The 22,143-nt window shown below is 40.9% G+C and overlaps 1 long non-coding RNA gene across 1 annotated transcript in view; it reads right to left on the minus strand.

The window, feature by feature from the left end:
- LOC109254309 (uncharacterized) overlaps positions 1-19,971 on the minus strand; it is a 225,286-nt gene extending 205,315 nt beyond the window's left edge. The window contains exon 1 of the long non-coding RNA XR_008417176.1: positions 19,902-19,971. This is a non-coding gene — a long non-coding RNA (uncharacterized LOC109254309). The remainder of the gene's footprint in view (positions 1-19,901) is intronic.
- Between the last annotated feature and the right edge of the window lie 2,172 nt (positions 19,972-22,143).

Below are 22,143 nucleotides of genomic sequence, written 5' to 3' on the forward strand. Positions count from 1 at the left end.
GAAAAGAAAAGAAAAGAAAAGAAAAAAGAAAAAAGAAAAAAGAAAAATTTATCTCCCATTCTTCCCCATCATCTGCTTTACCCTTTGGCCAAACTCATGTATCTATTACTCCCCAAGCATACATCTCTATTTACTTGCTGCATGCACCTGTTCATCCCATCCCTCCCACCTAGAACACCTGTCTTCTTTACATCTACCACTCACCCACCACCAAATCTGCTATTCATCCAACCCACCTTGAAGCAAAGGAACAAAAGCCTATTAATAAATTCTTTCTTGATTATTCCTTGCAGAGGTTATTCTATCGTTCACACCCTTTTCAACTCTTGACCACTTAGTTACTTCAACTTAGGTCTCGTTTTCTTCATCCGTAAAACTATCATAATAATACTACCAACTCCATAGGGTTTTGTGAAGATTAGGTGAGTTAACAAGTATGAAACACGTGGAGGAGTGCCAAAAATACATGAGTTCTATAAATTATTCTTATTAGTTTTATCTTATTAATATGACCCTCTTTACAGAAGAAAGTTAATAGGACGAGCCATAGTCTCTACTGCTGCAGTTGGTCCCAAAGCTGTAAGTGGTATCACCCACTCCAGATTCTCTATCACCAATTCTAGATCCCTCTGCCTTTGTTTAACACTACTGCTGGTCTAGGTTGCATGCCATGGTGACCTAGACCTTTAGTCCTGAAGGGTCTGATCCCATGGCTACTTTGCCCCTGTTAGGTCACAGTAGCTATAATTCCTTTTTTTACATGAGAGCACCAAGAGACATTCCAGTGATCTCCTGAGTTCCAAATTTACAATTTCCTATTCTCATTATGGATTGGCAAACATGCCTCCTCAAGATGATCAGGTCAATTACCTCTGCCAGTATGAGTCCACTCTTTTTTAAATTTTTTTAATGTTTATTTATTTTTGAGAGACAGAGCATGAGCAGGAAAGGGGAAGAAAGAGAGGGAGACACAGAATCCAAACCAGGCTCCAGACTCTAAGCTGTCAGCCCAGAACCTGACATGGGGCTCAAACCCACAAACCATAAAATCATGACCTGAGCTGAAGTTGGATGCTTAACCAACCGAGCCACCCAGGTGCCCCAGCAGGACTCCATTCTTAGCCTGCTAATTTAAAATCATGAGAAGTATAAAATGTTAAGATACAAACATAGTTTTAGGTTTAGAAGGACCCTGACTGAGACCCCTGATGGAAATATTCCCATCTGGGAATCAGAAACCTCTAGAACTCCAGAACCTAAAATTGTTAGATACAAGAAGCATATATTCCCCAGACCAGTCACTGAGATTGATAGTGAGCAGAACTGCTCTTTTTTCTATCCCTCGGAATCTAGACTCATTCTCTACAGAAAACCACATGACAGCAATTGACTCAAAAGAAATAGTGCACATTGAAAAACAGTGTTCCAATGTCACTACCATCTCCATGATGACACTTTAGCCACACCTTCAAAAAGACATTCTAATGCTTTTCAACCCTTCATTACTATGCAATACATGGTAAAATTGGTGACTCCATGATCATATGTCCATTGCTGAACCTCCTTAACATAAAATGATTATACGTTGGTTAGGGTGATAGTGGGATCCCAGTTGGTACAACAGACACTCAGTGAGCCCTCAGATAGTGGTTAATCAGACACTCTGAGAGATCTTAGAGGTACTGGCTAAGGAACTAAAGAAAGGAAAAGCAAATCCACACCTCGAATACATTTTGATTCCAGTTAAGACAAATAATTGCCTTTTCCAAGGTTAAAGTGTCTGATATAATCAACTGGTGACCAAGTGTCTGCTTGGTATCCTCAAAATATTTACTATACTGAGGACCTAGACCCAGTCTCTGCTGCTGACAGAACAAATATTAAGCGGTGGCAGTAGCTAAATCAGCCTTAGTGAAAGGGGACCCAACACATGTATAACCTCCATCTCTGGCACCATGATTATTCCATTTGTAGACCCCTCTTGAACAAATGCTGTGTAACCAAGGACAAAGGTTGGCTGACATCTACTGGATGAGTCCTGAAAACCTGGTTACCCAGTGTCTCTTCTTCAGCACATGCTCTCTAAAGGGCATTTATATGCAATAAAAAAAAATTCTGACACTTTTTGCCCCCTCTAATAGGTGCATCCTCATGCCTCCTCTCAAGCACAGGGAGAGGAGTTCTAGGCAGAGCACCTTGTCATCCATTTTATGTGAAAAGTAAGTTGCCCAAGGAAAAGACATACATGGATTCCTAGATAGTGGAGAATTATTTGCCTGTCAGGGGCCTGGAAACATGATGGTGTATTGTTGGCCTTTCCAGGTCAAAGCAAACTGCTTCTTGTGGTCTCTACAAATTGGTACAAAGGGAAAAGCACTAACTAGGTCTACAACCGCATACCAAGTGTCAAGGGGCTGTGTTGATTTTCTCTAGTAAATGTTATATATTTGAGGAGGCAAAAATTGCAGTCAGAGTCACTACCTGATTAAGATTACAATGTTTGTTTGTTTGTTTGTTTGTTTGTTTGTTTGTTTGTTTGTTTTGAGAGAGTGCACATGGGTTGGGGGGAGGTGAGGGAATAAGGGCAGAGAGAGAGGGACAGAGAGAATCCTGAACAGGGCTCAATCACACAAATCATGAAATCAGGACCTAAGCTGAAATCAAGAGTTGGACACTTAAATGACTGAGCCACCCAGGCACCCCTACAATATTCTTATTCATTTCCTAAGATCTATTCAAATGCTGCACAAGTGAAACAGATGCGTTAAATGAGAATGTGCTAGGTATCACCAACCCTACATCTTTTAAAGTTTTCATGGAGGCAATAATATCTATAATTCATCCACAGATGCAGTATTGCTTCTAGTTTACTAGGGAGGGAAAGTTCCAGAAAGTTCTATTTAGTCCTGCCTATTATTATGGCCATTACCCCATGGGTCATAGAGCCAGTATAGGTATTCTGCCAGTTATGAACTGTGTATATTCCAATATTGCACTCAGGAACTGGGCAGATAACTGCAGGAAGAGTCCATGATTAATAGGGGTCCTTACAAGTTAGAAGAGTGAATTTTCAATTCATCACTTGACCACTGTAAGTTCCTGCTTTGATTCCTAGGCCCTGGTAGTATTTTACTTTCCCAGAAATTAGCATCAATACAAAGACAGTATCTGGTAATATCCAAAAGGTCTGGATATTGATCTTTCCTCAGTACACAGTCACTCTAGTGAAGGGCCACCAGTCCCATTAAGGAAGGCTTGGGGTAAGATTTGCAGTGTATGCTTGTGGCAACATTGCAAAATCCCTCACCAGAGGGCCTAGCTGCCCTTCAATCCAGGGAATCTGAGTTTGTGTCTGCAAAATGGGTAAATAGCCATGACTCACCATTGTGGCAACTCAACTCAGGTTGTTGGCCATCAGATCTGGTGTTCATTTTGTTACTGTTATTGTTGTTGTTCTCTGCTGTATATAAAATTCTAGTAGAATGCCCATCCTTTTCCTTCAACATTACACCATGATCACCTGGCCTCTGTGGGAGAACCCTTTTAGACCAAGCCATTTTGATTACCAGTCACCCTCCCACCCTTAACAGTGAAGTTTACTGAGTGAACTGGAGCTGGTCCACAGCAAGCAGCCTGCTGGATTACCACAGCAACTTGTGGGGGAATGAGTGCCAATGGGCCTCTTCCCACTCTTAGCAGCCACACCATCAGAGGAAAGAGAAAATGAAAAAAAGCACATCATAACCAGGAAGAGAAGCTCCTTCCTCCCCTATGCTGTACAGAATCCTTCCTTCACCCTCTATTGCAAAAGCCTAATATTGTACCAGATGGCACAGGAGAGATGATTACATAGTCCATCTCCAAAACTGCAAAGCAGGGGAAAGAAAGTAAGTTTGGAGCTAAGAGATAATAAGTTGATAACTAGCACATACGCTCACTGCTCTAAGACTTCAGATTCCTTGCTTGACACTATGCCAAGGCAGTTCTGGCCTTTCCACCTCCTTCAATGTGGGCCATCATTTTTTCCAAGCTTCCAGGAGCCATCCAGCAGCATATTGAGACTGAGCTCCAGGAGCTCTTGCTGGAACATTAGATTCTCAGGGGCAGCTGGGTGGCTCAGCCTGTTAAGCATCCAACTCTTAGTCTTGTCTCAGGTCATGATCTCAGTTTGTGAGTTTGAGCCCAACATCAGGTTCTGTACTGACAGCACAAACCTGCTTAGGATTCTTTCTCTTCCTCTCTCTCTCTGCCCCTCCTCTGCTTGTGTGCATCCTCTCTCTCTCTCTCTCTCTCAAAATAAATAAATATTAAAAAAAAAAAAGAACATTAGATTCTGAATCCCAGGAGAGTATGTTCATAGTAACAAACTCTCTCCTTATCTAACTCTATAATCTCACTCCCAGACCATCAATCTCAGGCTAATGAACGATCCCCAGGCTAATGTGCTGGTATATATTAGGCAGTTTCAGCAGCTCAGTTCCTTTCTTCTTCAGCAGGGCCACCATTTCCCTAGTTGGTACATGATAGTATTTGGCTCAAACCATTAGTCTAATGCCAGGAATGGAGGTGAAGGCAGATGAGGACAGCATATACGATTTTACACAGCTTCTGCTTCAGTTGCAACCTCTGTATAATCTTCAGACAAGGAGCAGATGACGCTATCCTGTAGCAAGAGGAAATGGTCTATTTCTAAAGGCCTAGAGGGTTTGGGGGAATCTGGTAATCCAAAGGTCTCTAGTGCATCCAACTGTCCTTATTCCAAGTCTCAGGGTCTCACACCTTCCCTATCACAATCTCAACCTTCGCAGGAGAAAATCTGCTAATATACTATTCTCTCAAGTTATGCTGCTCTTACACTCTGATCCTGAGCTGTATCTTAAACATCGTCTGCTTTCTGGTTGCTGAATTGAAGGTCTTCAAACTTTCACACCATAATTTGTCTGGGTAATGAACTTGTCATTCTCCCCCTTCACTGCATTGGTAAGCACCCAAAATCAACCAACTCTTCCATGGTCCTTTTAATTACTATTTCTCTCAAATCTCTCATATACTAGAGATAGTATGTAAATAAGAACATCCCCGTCAATCTATATCCCCATCTCAATTCATCCCAGTTCAAAGTGTTAGTATTTTAAGGGCATCCTCCATTGATATGCCATACTATAGCATTCCACCTATTTCAGTAATGGTCCTTGTTGCCATGTGGCTGGTGAGTTATCTAACTTTAGAATCCCATCCTGTCTTATGCAAGGTTCATGTACAAGTGATGTATTAATAAAGAGTTCCCTGGAGGGGTCCTTGGGTGGCTCAGTTGGTTAAGCATCTGACTCTTGATTTTGGCTTGGGTCATGATCCTATGGCTCATGAGATTGAGCCCCATGTCAGGCTCTGTGCTGACAGCTTGGAGCCTGCTTGGGATTCTCTCCCTCCCTCTCTCTCTGCCCCTCTCCTGCTCATGCTCTCTCTGTCTCTCTCAAAATAAATCAACAAACATTAAAAAGAAAAAAAAGTAAAGAAAGAGTTCCCTAGAAAAACTGGTGAAAGAATTGGGAGAGAGAGAGACAGGGAAGGGAGGAAGCCAAGCAAAACACTGTATTAGCTCTCTATTGCTACATAACAAATTACCCCAACACTTGGCATCAAAAAAACAATATACATTCATTATCTCATAGTTTCCATGAGTCAGGAATCCAGGTGCAGCTTAGCTGAGTCCTCTGCTTCATGGTCCATCACAAAGTTGTAATCAAGGTGTTGGTCCAGGGTCTGTAGTCTCATCTGAGAGGTCAACCTGAGAAGGCTATAGTCCCACACTCACTCAATGTATGGTGGCAGCACATAGTTCCAAATGGGTTCTTGGACTGAGGGCCTCTGTTATATGCTGGCTGTTGGCCAGAGGCAGTCCTCAGCTCCTTGCCATGTGTGCCTCTCCAACAAGGCAGCTTGCCTCATCGAATCATGCAAGCTGGGAAAGCAATAGAGAGCAGGCTAGCAAAACAGAAGTCACAACTTCTGAAAGCTAATCATCAAAATGACCCAAGGGAGCCAGAGATTTATACTCCCTTCACCATCAGTCATTGGTGGGGGATCACCCCAAGCAGGGCACAAATGTTCAAGCACTTCCAGCTCTTCATGCACATATGTTTAAGGTGGGTCCTAATGGTCTGAGAACAGTCATCCAAAAAAAAAAGTCATGGGAACTGGCTCTTGGAAATGAAGCACAATGAATCAGGTTAAAAGGAATCCAAGGGGATCTGAGCACATCAGCATTGTACACCACAGTGAATGAGAGAATGTAAAAGGTCACTCTCCATGTGCAATTATTAACAGCAAGTAATTATTATGCACCTGTTGTTTTGTGTGGCTATTCTAGTCAGAGGTTTTGATCTCATGTAATGAAACCCCCACTTTTTGAGTTATTGAAAGGCTGTTGAGCAACTGCTCATAGAACCTATGACAGACAGGTTCCAGGAGAAGCACAGGAAACTTAGGGGCCACTCCTGCTGTCTCTATCACTCTCAGAGGTCAAAAGTCTTTCTTTTTTGGAGGGGGCCAAGATGGTGTAACAGCATGGAAGTTTTTTTGTGTCTCTCATCCCTGAAATGCAGCCAGATCAACACCAAACCATCTTGCACACCTAGAAAATGGATTTGAGCATTAACACAACTATCAGCACAACTTGAACCACGGAACTCAGCAGATACGTGGTGTGGAGAGGTGAACTGGGGGAGAGAGAAGCTGCGGAGGGCAGGGAGATGTTTTTGCTTGTGGAGAGAGGATGGAGATGGGGGAGAATACGGAATAAGCATCCCCCCCCCCACTAGAAAGCAGCTGGAAAGATGAAGAGTGGAAACAGCCACAAGGGAAAAAAAAAGGGAGAAAGGAGAAAGGAAAGGGTTTAAATTCCATTAAGACTCTATAAACAGGGGGAGCACCAAGTCTGAAATTCCACCACTTGACACCTTGCTCTGGTGGAAAGGGCGAATCCCCAGGGGCAGACAGTGAGGTCTTGGGCCACTTGGGGAGAAGAGGACATTTGATGGAGGCTGTGCAGCCTCCCCACAGCAAAGGTCCCAGCAGACCCTGGAGAACAACCACATTTGCTGGTGTTGGAACAAGGACATTAAGGGTGAAGCCTGGCGCCAGATGTGTGTTGTAATTTACCATAGTCCCTGAAACACTGCTGCTACATGATCACGTGAACTTCTTCTGGGGTGGGCTGGCACCCGGCCTCAATTTCTGGGCACCTGCAGCAGCACTGTGGTTGTTCCTGGGGGTATAGAGGACAAATGTATGGAGAATAATGAAGCAGAAAAAAAGAGGGAGACTAAGGCAAAGGAGTACAATATAAGAATTAGAGAACTTGGTGACACATTAAAAGGAGTAACAGCAGAATCTTATGGGTCGCAGAAGATGAAGAGAGAGAAAAAGGGGTAGAAGGTTTATGTGAACAAATCATAGCAGAAAACTTTACTAACCTGGGGAAAAACACAGACATCAATCCAGGAAGCACAGAGAACTCCCATTAGATTCAACAAAAGCTGATCATCAACAAGGTATATCATAGTCAAATTCAAAAAATACTCAGGCAAGGAAAGTAGCAAGGGGAAAAAAATGTCTTTAATCTATGAGGGAAGACAGATCAGGTTCACAGCAGACCTATCCACAGAAACTTGGCAGGCCAGAAAGGAGTGGCAGGATATATTCAGTGTACTGAATCAGAAAAATATGCAGCCAAGAATTCTTTATCCAGTAAGGTTGTCATTCAAAATATAAAGAGAGATAAAAAGTTTCCCAGACAAACAAAAACTAAAGGAGTTCGTGACCACTAAACCAGCCCTGCAAGAAATTTTAAGGGGGGTTCTCTGAAGGGATAAAAGATGGAAAAAACAAAAAACAAAAAAACCAAAAGCAACAAAGACCAGAAAGGACCAAAGAATACCACCAGAAACTCCAACTCTACAAGAAACATAATGGCAATAAATTCATGTATTTCAGTACTCACTCTAAACATGAGTACTAAATTCTCCAATCAAAAGACATAGGGTAACAGAATGGATAAGAAAATAAGATCCATCTATATGCTGTTTACAAGAGACCCACTTTAGACCTAAAGACACCTTCAGATTGAAAGTAAGAGGATGGAGAACCACCTATCATGCTAATGGTCAACAAAAGAAAGCCAGAGTAGCCATACTTATATCAGACAATCTAGATTTTAAAACAAAGACTGTAACAAGAGATGAAGAAGGGCATTATATCAAAATTAAGGGGTCTATCCACCAAGAAGATCTAACATTGTAAACATTTATACTCCAAACGTAGAAGTACCCAAATACAAAAAACATTTAATCACAAACATAAAGAAACTCATTGATAATAATACCACAATTGCAGGGGACTTCAACACCCCACTTACAACGATGGAAAGATCATCTAAACAGAAAATCAACAAGGAAACAATGGCTTTGAATGACACACTGGACTGGATGTACCCAACAGATATATACAGAACATCTTTTTTTAAAAAAAAAATTTTAGGGGTGCCTGGGTGTCTCAGCTGGTTAAAGTGTCCGACTTCGGCTCAGGTCATGATCTCACAGCTCATGAGTTAGAGCCCCATGTCAGACTCTGCTGACAGCTCAGAGCCTAGCGCCTGCTTTAGATTTTTTGTCTCACCCTCTCTCTCTGCCCCTCCCCTGCTTATGTTCTGTCTCTGCCTCTCAGAAATAAATAAATGTTAAAAAAAAATTTTGTAATTTTTTTAAATATTTTTTTTAAAATGAGCTGAGGTTGGATGCTTAACCAATTGAGCCAACCAGGTGCCCCAGAACATTTCATCCTAAAACAGTAGAATATACATTCTTCTCCATTGAACATGGAACATTCTCCAGAATAGATCACATACTGGGACACAAATCACCCCTCAACAAGTACAAAACAGATCAAGATCATACCGTGCATATTTTCAGATCACAACACTATGAAACTCAAAATTAACCGCAAGAAAAAATTTGGAAAGAAAACAATTATTTGGAGACTAAAGAACAGACTACTAAAGAATGAATAGGCTAACCAAGAAGTTAAAGAGGAAATTTAAAAACTACATGGCAGCCAATGAAAATGATAACACCACAGCCCAAAACCTCTGGGACACAGCAAAGACGGTCATAAGAGGAAAGTATATAGCAATCCAGGCCTTCCTAAAGAAGGAAGAAAGGTCTCAGATACACAACCTAACCTTATACCTTAAAGAGCTAGAAAAAGAATAGCAAATCAAACCCAAAACCAGCAGAAGACAGGAAATAATAAAGATTAGAGCAGAAATCCATGCTATTGAAACCGAAACAAACAAATTTAAAAAAACAAAAACAAAAACAAAAAGCAGTAAAAGAGATCAATGAAACCAGGAGCTGGTTCTTTGAAGGACTTAACAAAATCGATAAACCCCTAGCCAGTCTGATGAAAAAGGAAAGGACACAAATAAATAAAATTAAGAATGAAAAAGGAGAGATCACAACCAACACAGCAGAAATACAAACATTAATAAGAAACTATTATGAGCAATTATATACCAATAAAATGGGCAATCTGGAAGAAATGGACAAATTCCTAGAAACATATAAACTACCAAAACTGAAACAAGAAGAAATAGAAAATTAGAACAGACCCATAACCAGTAAAGAAATCAAATTAATAATAAAAAATCTCCCCCCAAAAAAACAAGAGTCCAGGGCCAGATGGCTTTCCAGGGGAATTCTACCAACATTTAACACCTATTCTTTTGAAGCTGTTCCAACAAATAGAAAGGAAGGAAAACTTCCAAACTCATTCTATGAAGCCAGAATTATCTTGATTCCAAAACCAGACAAAGCCCCACTAAAAAGGAGAACTACAGACCAATTTCCCTGATGAAAATGGATACAAAAATCTTCAACAAGATACTAGCCAACTGGATCCAACAATACATTCAAAGAATTATTCACCACAACCAAGTGGGATTTATACCTGGGATGCAGGGCTGGTTTAATATCCACAAAACAATCAATGTGATTCATCACATCAATAAAAGAAAGGACAAGAACCACATGATCCTCTCAGTAGATACAGAGAAAGCATTTGACAAAATACAGCATCCTTTCTTGATAAAAACCCTCAAGAAAATAGGGATAGAAGGATCATACCCCCAGATCATAAAAGCCATATATGAAAGACCCAATGCTAATATCATCCTCAATGGGGAAAAACTGAGAGCTTTCCCCCCAAGGTCAGGAACACAACAGGGATGTCCACTCTCACCACTGTTATGCAACAGAGTATTGGAAGTCTTAGCCTCAGCACTCAGACAACACAAAGGAATAAAAGGCATCCAAATCAGCAAGGAAGTAGTCAAACTCATTCTTCGCAGATGAGATGATACTCCATATGGAAAACCCAAAAGATTCCACAAAAAAACTGCTAAAACTGATCCATGAATTTAGCAAAGTTGCAGGATATAAAATCAATGCACAGAAATTGGTTGTATTTCTATACACCAATAATGAAGCAACAGAAACAGAAATCAAGGAATCAATTCCATTTACAATTGCACCAAAAAACATAAAATACCTGTTAAAACTAACCAAAGAGGTAAAAAGTCTATACACTGGAAACTAGAGAAAGCTTATGAAAGAAATTGAAGAAGACACACAGAAAAATAGGACAATATTCCATGCTATCAGATTGTAAGAACAAATATTGTTAAAATGTCGATACTACCCAAAGCAATCTACATATTCAATGCAATCCCTATCACAATAACACCAGCATTCTTCACAGAGCTAGAACAAACAATCCGAAAATTTGTATGGAACCAGAAAAGACCCTGAATAGCCAAAGCAATCTTGAAAAAGAAAACCAAAGCAGGAAGCATCACAATCCCAGACGTTGCAAGCTATACTACAAAGTTGTAATCATCAAGACAGTATGGTACTGGCACAAAAACAGACACTCAGGTCAATGGAACAGAATAGAGAACCCAGAAATGGACCCACAAACACATGGCCAACTAACCTTTGACAAAGCAGGAAAGAATATCCAATGGAATAAAGACAGTCTCTTCAGCAAGTGATGCTGAGTGACATGCAGAAAAATGAACCTGGACCATTTCTTGCACCATATGCAAAAATAAATTGAAAATGGATGAAAGACCTCAATATAAGACAGGAAGCCATCAAAATCCTCAAGGAGAAAGCAGTCAAAACCTCTTTGACCTCAGCTGCAGCAACTTCTTACTCAACATGTGTCCAGAGGCAAGGAAAACAAAAGCAAAAATCAACTATTGGGACTTCATCAAAATAAAAACTTCTGCACAGCGAAGGAAACAATCAGCAAAACTAAAAGGCAACTGACAGAATGGGAGAAGATATTTGCAAACGACATACCAGGTAAAGGGTTAGTATCCAAAATCTATAAAGAACTTATCAAACTCAACACCCAGAAAACAAATAATCCAGTGAAGAAATGGGCAAAAGACATGAATAGACACTTCTCCAAAGAAGACATCCAGATGGATGACAGACACATGAAAAAATTCTCAACATCACTCATCATCCAGGAAATACAAATCAAAACCACAATGAGATACCACCTCACACCTGTCAGAATGGCTAAAATTAACAACTCAGGCAACAACAGATGTTGGCAAGGATGCAGAGAAAGAGGATCTCTTTTGCATTGTTGGTGGGAATGCAAGCTGGTGCACCCACTCTGGAAAACAGTATGGAGCTTCCTCAAAAAATTAAAAATAGAACTACCCTACGACCCATCAATTGCCCTACTAGGTATTTATCCAAGGGATGCAGGTGTGCTGTTTCAAAGGGGCACATGCACCCCAATGTTTATAGCAGTGCTACTGACAATAGCCAAAGTATGGAAAGAGCCCAAATGTCCATCAATGGATGAATAGATAAAGAATATCTTTGTACACACACACACACACACACACACACACACACACAATGGGGTATTACTCAGCAATCAAAAAGAATGAAATCTTGCCATTTGCAACTACATGGATGGAACTAGAGAGTGTTATGCTAAGTGAAATTAGTCAGATAAAGACAAATATCATATGACTTCACTCATATGAGGAATTTAAGATACAAAACAGATGGTCATAAAGGAAGAGAAGCAAAAATAATATGAAAACAGTGAGGGGGACAAAACATACGAGACTCTTAAATATAGAGAACAAACAGAGTTGCTGGAGGGGTTGGGGGTGGGGGATGGGCTAAGTGGGTAAGGGGCATTAAGGAAGACACTTGTTGGGATGAGCACTGGGTGTTATACATAGGGGATGGATCACTGGAATCTACCTCTGAAATCATTGTTGCACTATATGCTAATTAACTTGGTTGTAAATTTTAAAATTAATTAATTTTTTTAAAAAGAGTCTTCCTTTTTCTTTCTGAATCCCTATCTCACTTTTCTCCCTGGGAACAGATTTTCTCCACCCACTGATCCACATGCACAAGACTCATCATTCCTGCTCTTCAATTCGTCCTTCAGCCCCATCACTGATCTTCTAGATCAGTTCTCTACAAATAGTTGGCTCAGTTTCTCCAACTTTCTGTAGCTACAAAAAAAGAAATATTTCAAAATATTAATTTTAGTTACCTATAAGTTTAGAATTGTGAATAGTTTTTTTTTTTAATACTAGTCTGTGTTTTTTCTAAATTTTCTATAATGAACATGCACTACATTTACAATTACCAAGGAAAAAATAGCTGGGCTACATTGTCTCTGTCTCATCCCAATCTTCCATCACCAGCACCCTTTTTAGTTATATCTCCACCTCACCCCTTCCTTGTAAATGATCTTTTGAAAGATAAAGTACTGTTAGCATAACACAGCTAAGTTAAGCAAAGAGGAGCAGTCATCAGCAATGTCAAGGGTTTTTTTAATGCTTATTTATTTTTGAGAGAGAGAGAGAGAGAGTGCGTGCGCGGGTATGAGCTGGGGAGAGGCAGAGAGAGAAGGAGACACAGAATCGGCAGCAGGCTCCCAGCTTTGACCTGCCAGCACAGAGCCCAATGTGGGGCTCAATCTCACGAACTGTGAGATCATGACCTGAGCCGAAGTCAGACGCTCAACTGGCATCAACAGGTGCCCCAAGTTTTATTGTCTTATATATTATACATTATCTGCTTTCGGGAATTGGAAAAACCTGAAAAGTCATGTGCCATTCCTCCAGGATGAAACTGGGACCCTAGAGGAAGGGCTGCCAGTTGTGGGGCAGGAGAGGAAGAAAAGAGACCCTCCAAGGTGGACTTTCCAGGTGGACCAAGGGTGAGTCTGTGGAGAAAATAAAAAATTGTTTGGCCCCCTCCTGTGGATTGGATGTATAATCATGAATATGGAATGGTGTAAGCTAGGCCTCCACATACTCATCTACGAGATATTACAGAAATAAATAAGAAATAGCAAGCAAACAAACCAAAAAGTCTGAGGTATAAGTAACAAATGAGAGGTTCAAAAAAATAAGTATCAGGGAAGACATCTGACTCTCTTTTCTCCTTTGGTCATTGTCACCCCACTGGTCCAGCCCATATATAAGTATTTAAGAAACCAAGAAAAAATGCTGGTGACAAAATAGATCTCTAATATTACATACAAACACATACACACAAACATACAAAAATGGGACACTTTTGAAATCATTGCTAATCCACCATTAAGTCATATCCAGGCCTAGCCTTTGCCAATGGGCTGCAATGACCATCATCCTAGCCTATACCGTGTCAGGCATCAAGTATGCACCATAATAAGGGAGAGAAAATTCTTCCATTTTCTGGTAGGACTGCAAATAATCTGATCTGGACATGGTAGACTTTATTAATATTAAAAACAAATTAGGCAAAGAAAATTTTGACGATTTTCCTCGTTATGATATTACACACTCTTGGTTTTAGATATTCTTCCTTGTGACTAACATATCTCTCCTATGGTCAATAAGTCCCTTTCCTCTTATTCTAATTCACCTTATGCTGGAGAATAACAACGGCTTACCATCTTCCCTAGGGACCCTTCATTGTTAAAAGCCCACCGTGACATTACCTAACCATTCTGTAAGCACCAAGTATTCCACATTTATTTTTTTTTTCAACGTTTTTTTATTTATTTATTTTTTTTTTTTGGGACAGAGACAGAGCATGAACGGGGGAGGGGCAGAGAGAGAGGGAGACACAGAATCGGAAACAGGCTCCAAGCTCCGAGCCATCAGCCCAGAGCCTGATGCGGGGCTCGAACTCACGGACCGCGAGATCGTGACCTGGCTGAAGTCGGACGCTTAACCGACTGCGCCACCCAGGCGCCCCTCAAGTATTCCACATTTATTTGACCTGTCCTCATATACTCCATTCTCCCATTCCAATCAAATTTATGGTTTCTCTTTGAATCTACTCCAAGTTTTCTTGCTCTCCTAAACCACGGAACTAAATCAAATATGTTAACTTCTAGGTGACTTCTAAACATTACACACTCCCTATTATAAATGAAAGAAACACGGGATTGTAAAGGGATTTCTTTAATGTGCTGGAATATATGTCTATGCGGATGCATGCTTTAAGAATTGTCTTTTTTATAGCACTGGACAAGTCAAAAGAACAGGTTTTGCCATTTAAATCATTGATACTTGGTAAAATGGCGCCATCTAGTGCCCTTGACCAGTAACAACATCTGGAAGAGAAGGGTGGGAAGAAAACTGTAAATCAATTACAGTGCAAAATGACAACTCCAAGAAACTAGCAGGGCCAAGGCAATTTAATACCAATAGGTCGATTGACTCTGGAGACCATAATTCTTATTGTATTGACTGGGTCACTGGAGCAGCTTGACAAATAACGTAGCTTTTTCCCAGAGAAATACACACTGTTCTGCAAGTGCTAGGTCCCATTGGAGGTTTACCAGGAGAGAAGAAAAGCAAGCAAACACCTATTTCGTGCCTAACACTGCTCAAAGCATTTTGCATGCTTCCTCCCTTCCTCCCCTACTTAATCATGACATCCACATTGTGAGTCAAGTATTATTATCCCCATTTTACAGATGAGAAACTGAGGCCCAGAGAGGCTAAAATCTCTGACACACACATATGATACAATCTAACTCTAAAACCTACATGCTTTCCCTTGTGCCACCCCCAGAGTGGATGTATAGGAAAACTCAATCCCCTCTTATCTCCCTTTCCACAGGGAATACTAAGGAGACACTGCTGGTCCAGTGTAACCACCAGGGAGTTCATGCTGTGATGTATAGCTGTGCCCAAAGTCATATTTTGGAAAGATGCCAAAAGGCAAATGTGGAAGTCATGGACATAATTCAACAAACAGTGCTGGAAGAACCAGGTAACTAAGGAATTTTCTATAGCCCAGTTTAAACATTATTTTTTTGTCTTGTCATTATTTTTGTCTGCCCTTAAATCTGAAGCTCCTTGTTACCAGGGGCTATACTCTTGATAATGTCACAGTACTGCTAAATAAATATTGATCAAGTTCAATGAAAGTTCCTTGTTCATACCTCCATCTCTTTTGTCATGACAAAGCTCCTGGCATTGACACAGACAATCCAAAGTGGGAAGCCTGCTTTCTTGGGGGGGGGGGGGGGGGGGGGGGTAGGGATTCCACTTAAAGAACAAGAAAAGGCTGCCAGAGTTTAAGTCCTTTTCAGACACAGGCTGGCTACACTTACTGACTAATAGAGTCACTCCCCAGGTTAATAAACCAACATGCATATCAAAGGCAGAGAATACAGAGAATGGGGTCAAAAGTACCTATTTTTCTCAAAGTTGAGTCTTGTGTGAAGTAGAGGATTTTTAGGACATTATATTTTCATTCATGTAATAATTTTTTAATTCAACCATTAAATCTGTTAGATAAATGAATCAATGAGACAGACTTTTAAAAAAAGTGGATAAGATAGCAATGATATTGTCACCAAAAAAATAATAATAATGATGAGCTCCTGATATAAACAGGATAAAAAGATAAGAAAAATAGAATTAAAAAATAATGGAAACATGCAATGAGTTCTTTAAGTCCTATGGGTAGTTTTTGTTGTTGACTTGTTTTGTTTCCTAAAGGAATTATCACTTGAAGCATGATTGCATTCAGGAAAATTTTCTTGAGAACTCCATTCTAACTAGGAAGATAAACCAAAGGACAAAAATAAAAATATTGAAGAGAATTTTATATTTCTTCTAACACACACACACACACACACACACACACACACACACACACGTGCGGGCACACTCAATTTTGATATGTATCTATAAGATGTTCTCAAAGAAAACCTTAGCCTGTTACAAATTCCAGCCTAAGCTAAAGAAATAAACTAGTAGTCAGTAAGGGAGTTAATTAATTGAGTACCTGAAGGCTTCCTAATGAGTCCATAACATCTTCAAATAGAATCTAGGCCACTTAGCTTCTAGGTTTGTCCTAGAATCTCCACACAGCAAAAACTCATTATACCTATGTGGGCCATACCCTGTGTGTTTGCTGGGGATTTGGGGAATGAACAGAGTCTAAATCTAGAGTCATGCTTTTCCATTATGAAAATGGACTTGGTGGCTCCCATCAGTAGAACAGAAGGTCTGCGAGATAAGAGAAGTCATTCTGTGTGTTTTTCTATCCATTCTCTCTTGAGGGCTCTCTGCAAAAAATAGAAATTTCCAGACCCCTGCCTGTGTTGAGGGGTTCCTGCTCTGTTGCCCAGGAACACAGCTTTACCAGCTGACCCTAATAAGGGTAGGAATGACTGAAAAGGACAAAGGGAATACCACGTGGAGTATGAGAAGATGTTTGTTCAGGTAAAAGCAAATCATTCAAAAGACTTGGCACAAATTGTTCATAGGGAGAGAGAACACTGAAAAGGTAGTCAAGGGACAGATTATGAAAAGTCATAGGCAAATGCTAAGGAGATATATACTTTAGATTATACTTCAGGTTACTATTCCTCAGACATAAGTAATGTAAAAGGAAAAAAATCTCCCAGACCCTGTCTTGGCTTAAATTTTCTTTAAATATTGTGGCAGAGACTGTTAATAATTCCCTTGTATTCATTCTCCCCCATCTTCCTTCTCATTAATAGAATCCCTTAAGATTTACCTACAGTCTACATTTCCCAGCCTCCCTTGCAACTGAGTATGGCCATATGTCCACATCCTGGCCTGTAAGAAGTGGAGAAAATGTACACTTCCAGATCATGTTCTCATAAGGAAGCTGCTTATCCTTCATTTCATTCCATACTCCTTCCCATAGGCTGGAAATCCAAAGAAGTGACAAACCAACTTCAAGTATGCCAATGAAGGCCATACTCCTAGTCACTGCTCACAATGGGTTCTGTGAACCAGCAACATGGACACCACCTGGGAGTTCGTGGTGATGCAGAATCTCGGGCCCCACCGAGCCCACTGAAGCTGATTCTGTTTTTTTTGTTTTTGTTTTTGTTTTATTTATTTTTCAGAGAAAGACAGAATGAGTGGGGGAGGGGACAAAGAGAGGGAAACAGAATCAGAAGCAGTCTCCAGGCTCTGAGCTGTCAGCACAGAGCCTGACAGGGGGCTCGAACCCATCAACCACGAGCTCACAACCGGAGCTGAAATCTGCCGCTTAACAGACTGAGTCACCCAGGCGCCCCGTGATTCTGCATTGAAATAAAATCTTCTGGTGATTCATATCCACATTAAATTTGAGAAGCACCAATCTAAGAGAAGGTAGAGAAGCAAGCTGGAAGGAACCAGAGGCTCTGGATGATACTACACTCCCGGACCACCTAGGAGCTCAGACGTTTATGAGAGAGTAGACCTTCTCCCTTTGGTTAAGCCATTTTTCTGTTCATCCCTGTTTGGTCCAATATATGAACTAAAATTAACATGTACAAATATAAAACATGATATAAATCCCCATCCTTTTAGCTTTTTAAATCTATAAGGTATTTGTGTTTTCCTGTAACTTTATTCCATGCCACCACCACTACTAAATCACGTATACTACAGTGGTTTCATTGAGTAGTTGAACTGATATCATGTTGGTCCACAGCCATAAAACTAAAACAAGTTTATAAATGAAATAAAAACAAAACTATAAAACCAACAAAAATCCAAATGAACAATTGCGTTAATATAATGGGATGGATGATGTTTTTCTGCTGGTACAAAATCACTCTTCCCACACAGTTATGGTAATACTACTTCCACGCAGATGCTTTTGAGTTTGGCAGGTCTTGCACTGCCATGTGCTTTGCGACAATTCTCTTACCACTTGCCTCTGTTTTAAGTACTGTCAACAACCAATGGCATCAAGTATCATGAGATCGTTGGACTTCGCCTGGCCTCAATGCATCACTTACACATTAAGTGACCTCTCTTCTTTTCTCATTCACCCAGGAAAATTCCAGAAGCCCTGCCTAACACTAGTAATTGTATAAATACAGTTGCAAACACAGTTTACCACAAGATGCTCACCTCAATCTACAGAAATAAAACCGATATTCACCACAAAAGCCGTGTACAAATGTTATTAACGGCTTTGTTTGTAACAGCCAAAACCAGGAACGGACCCATCCTTCAACATGCAGTACATCATACAGTGGAATACTCCTCTGTAACAAAAATCAACACGTTGATACATACAACAACTTGAATGGATTGCAAAGGCGTGATGCTAATTGGAAAAAGCCAATCTCAAAATTTTGCATACTATATGATTCTGTTTATGTAAGATTTTTTTTTAACGTTTATTCATTCTTGAGACACAGAGAGACAGAGCACCAGCAGGGGAGGGGGCAGAGAGAGAGGGAGACACAGAATCTGAAGCAGGCTCCAGGCTCTGAGCTGTCAGCACAGAGCCCGATGCAGGGCTCCAACTCACGGAGGACACAAGATCATGACCTGAGCCGAAGTCGGAAGTTTAACCCACTGAGCCGCCCAGGCGCCCTTGTAACATTTTTGAAATGACAAAGTTACAGTGATAAAGAACAGATCAGCCATTGTCAAGTGTTAGGACAGAGAGAGGGTATGACTATAAAGGGGGGTAACACCACAGACTTTGTGGTGATGGAATAGTTTGTACCCTGGATGTGTCATTGTTTCTCCAAATCTACCCATGTGGTGATATTTCATAGAATCATATGCCCACATTCTCCCCCAAAAATAGTGTACATAAAAACTGGTAAAAATCTGAATGAAGTCCATAATTGAGCTAAATAACACCAATGTCAATTTCCTGGGTTGGTAATGTAACATGTTACTCATTAGGGGAAGCTGAATAAAGGGTATGTGGGAACTTACTGTACTATTTTTGTCTTGTCTCATAAGTCCAACAGTATTTCAAAATCAATTTTAAAAAATATCATAACCTAGGGGCGCCTGGGTGGCTCAGCCGGTTGAGCGCCCGACTTCAGCTCAGGTCATGATCTCACAGTTCGTGAGTTCGAGCCCCACGTCGGGCTCTGTGCTGACGGCTCAGAGCCTGGAGCCTGCTTCGGATTCTACGTCTCCTTCTCTCTCTGCCCCTTCCCCGCTCATGCTCTGTCTCTCTCTGTCTCTCAAAAATGAATAAACATTTAAAAAAAATTATAAAAAAATAAATAAAAATAAACCTGTGTGTAAAAAAAAAAAAAAAAAAAATCATAACCTAATAACAAAGAGGCCCAAACAGGACATCTTTGAGATTCTGCATTTTAGCATGACAGGTGTCAAAGGAATACTAGGAGAAAGAAGCCTTTAGTACAGCAAAGAGAAGCTCTCCTTAAAGACAGCAAGGGAATCAGACTTCAAAAGGACTTGCTCACCAAATAAAAAACGTAACAAAGACTTACAGGAAAAATACACAATATTGCCAAGATTACAAGGTTTACATTAGTACCTGCATGGTAAGAAAGCAGCAACTCGCTCACATGTCTGTTACACTCACAAAGCTCCTGACCTATCTCCAGCCAGCAACAGAGCAAAAATCAAGGATAAAATTGTTTTTGTTCAGAAGCCCAGGTTTGTGGGAAATAGTCAATGTTGTATTATTTAGGGGACCAGACCAGAGTGACTCTATTACCTCTGATTTATCTCAGGGTGCAAAGTTTGTTGTCTGCGTGTTTGGTTTTGCTGTGGTCGGTGAAAAGTTTGGAAGTAGAGCAGGTCTTGCTTTTATGTGGGCTCTGTGATCTGCCGAAATCACCTGCACTTTAACCCCTGGCATCGCAGTGTGACTGGGGTGAGACTGTTTTTTCCCTGCCACCCGCTGGGTCCCCACTGGGCTGAGGCTGTGTCTGCTATCTCCCCTAGAACGGCAGTACTTGAGAAATGACAAAGAAAGTTAGCAAAAAGGACATGGTACTTCTCCTGGGTAAAGTCTAGAGCAAATTATTTAATGAATGAATTTTGAGAACTTAGAGAATAACAAGACAGCTAATGTGATAGGCACTGTACATGCTCTCTGTGTATCACCTCACCGTCCCCAAAACATAAGGTGGGCATTACTCTCACACTAAGTAATGGGGCTGGGATTTCAACCCAAGGTGTTCTGACTCTAGAATTCTTAACGGGTATACTGTGCTCCCTTCTACAAAAGGAGGCAGTAATTGCTGGAACCCAGCTTGGATTTACTAAGAATAGGCCATGCCTAATTTTATTACCTCTTTAAATAGAACTTCTAAATGAACAGCTCTGGGGCACCTTGTTGGCTCAGTCAGCTGAGTGTCAACTGTGTCTTGATTTTGGCTCAGGTCATGACCCCAGGGCCATGGGATGGAGCCCCGTGTCAGTGTGGGGCCTGTTCAAGATTCTATCACTGCCCCTCTCCCCAGCTTGAGCTCGATCTCTAAAATAAAATAATTTTTAAAAAAGAAATAAACCAACAGCTCTGAAAAATAGGATAGACCTGATTTCAGCAAAGAATTGACAAGATTTTTACCATGAAGGAGAAGGATTAGTTTGAGATGAGTTCTTGAAGCCAGGCCACCAGAAACAGAGACAATCACATATGGGGATGCTACAGTAGGAATGGAAACTTCAGATGAAGGGCTGGAGTGCATGGATCCTATGTATCTTGTGTTTTTTTTTCTTAGTACGTGAACCTTACCAGTGAAACTCTCCTTCACACCCAGTCCCCAGTTTGTTATGCCCCCAGTTAATCAATCCTGTTCTCTCACAAATTTTACAGCTGGCTTGGAGCGCCTTCTGACAATACTCCACCAGGGGGCAGCAGAGAGCAACAGGCCTGTCCAGAATGAGAAGAGGTCCCCTGGGCCAAGCTCAGCTCTCAGTCCTCAAGGACACTCAGGCTGGGCCCCAAATCTCAAAGTGTACAAACACATGACTTCACAAACTGTCCCTTCTTAGCCTTACCTGTACCAACTGGCACCACAGCTACAAATCATACTGCGTAGGCAAATGGCAAGACAAAAGAGGAACTGGGAAAAGAAATTTCACACTCACAGATTTGGGAGGGCCAGGGGCCTACTTTAACCCAAGTCCTGAAAAGCAGCACCCTTTGCAGCTTTGCTTCATGTCCATGACCAAAAGGGTATTAAATGCAGATTCACACAGATAAATGTATCATGAGAGGTTTGCTGAAAAGGAGTCCTTTTGTCTCTCAAGAAAACTCAAAGAGAAGGAAAGAGGAGGATATTGGCCTGAAGGTGAGGTTTCCCTTCTATCCACTCAAACTTTTGCTTTAAGGACCACTGGAAGATTGGTTATAAATACAGATTATTCTTAGGCCCCACTCTCTCCCCCAAAGTGTCACAACTTTGAAAATCCTGAGTAGAGATTCATTAACTGTTGACACTCAAGCAGTAGACAATAGTAGACAGTAGTGGAAAAAATTGAAGGGACCCAAGCACTCCAAGTAATTGTTACCTTGGTGAACAATATAAGGGCCAGAATGAGGGCTCTGACCTACTGCAGTGCACGTTTGAATCCAACTGAGGTTCTCACTATTTTTTTTTTTAATGTTTATTTTTAAGAGAGAGAGAGAGACAGAGTATAAGCAGGGGAGGGGCAAAGAGAGAGGGAGACAGAATCTGAAGCAGGCTCTAGGCTCTGAGCTGTCAGCACAGAGCCCAATGCAGGGCCCAAACTCATGAACCCATGAGATCATGACCTGGGCTGAA

The sequence above is a fragment of the Panthera pardus genome, unplaced genomic scaffold (genome assembly GCF_024362965.1).
Source record: "Panthera pardus isolate Hobbes unplaced genomic scaffold, ASM2436296v1 HiC_scaffold_24, whole genome shotgun sequence".
Classification (NCBI taxonomy): domain Eukaryota; kingdom Metazoa; phylum Chordata; class Mammalia; order Carnivora; family Felidae; genus Panthera; species Panthera pardus.